Genomic DNA, 860 nt, shown 5'->3' on the forward strand with positions numbered 1-860 from the left:
GCTCGACTCTCCCACAACTTTAGCCTCCACTGGATTACAGATACTGGCTTGGGAAGGGGTATGAGATGGAATGCTTCTATCAAGGGACATAGCAAGGGTTTGCTATTAAATCTACAGCTTTGGTTGCCACCTGGACGTTCTGGATTCCTGGTACCAAATCACAAGCAGGCAAGAGAAAGTCACCATCCTGGGAAGAGTAATGGGACATGATTATCATAAAGTGATAAGGTTGGTGCTAGTGATAGGCACAGGGAAAAATATGTCTGAAATTTAGATGGTTCTGTTGGGTATCTCTTCCTGCTTCATCATCTCCAGTGGTAACTGTCAATCAGCAATAAACCATGCACAATCAGTTATCACACTGTTAAGGAAAAAACTGAAAAGTGTGATGCTAGATTGGTAAAAGTGATTTTAAGATACTAAGGAAAAAATATTTCTAAATTCAATCAAAATTTATAGAAATTTAATTGTTATTCTTATTACTTTACCTGATTATATGATGATCATCCATTATCATTATGAAATATGATTTTTAAAATTAAAAAATGGGTTATGGATACTGTACAATAGAAATGAGATAAGTTGTGTATACAAATCCACTTTTCTTTAATACCAGAATTTGTCTGAAAAGCTACAGTGTAATAAGTCTTTCACTGAACATTGAGAAGTTTATTTGTTAAAGAACATCTATTTTTAACTTCAAAGGTTATTAAAATCAATTGAGAAACTCTGTTTCACCATATCCTTTCATTCCACTTCACAGCACTCATATTGCCCTGTCCGGCAGGGCTTGGACAATCACAGCAAGTTGATTATGCAGCCACACTTTAAAGTCTGTTGGCTTATTATGTAGCCATTAG

This window comes from Odocoileus virginianus, chromosome 1 (assembly GCF_023699985.2).
Source record: "Odocoileus virginianus isolate 20LAN1187 ecotype Illinois chromosome 1, Ovbor_1.2, whole genome shotgun sequence".
NCBI lineage: Eukaryota > Metazoa > Chordata > Mammalia > Artiodactyla > Cervidae > Odocoileus > Odocoileus virginianus.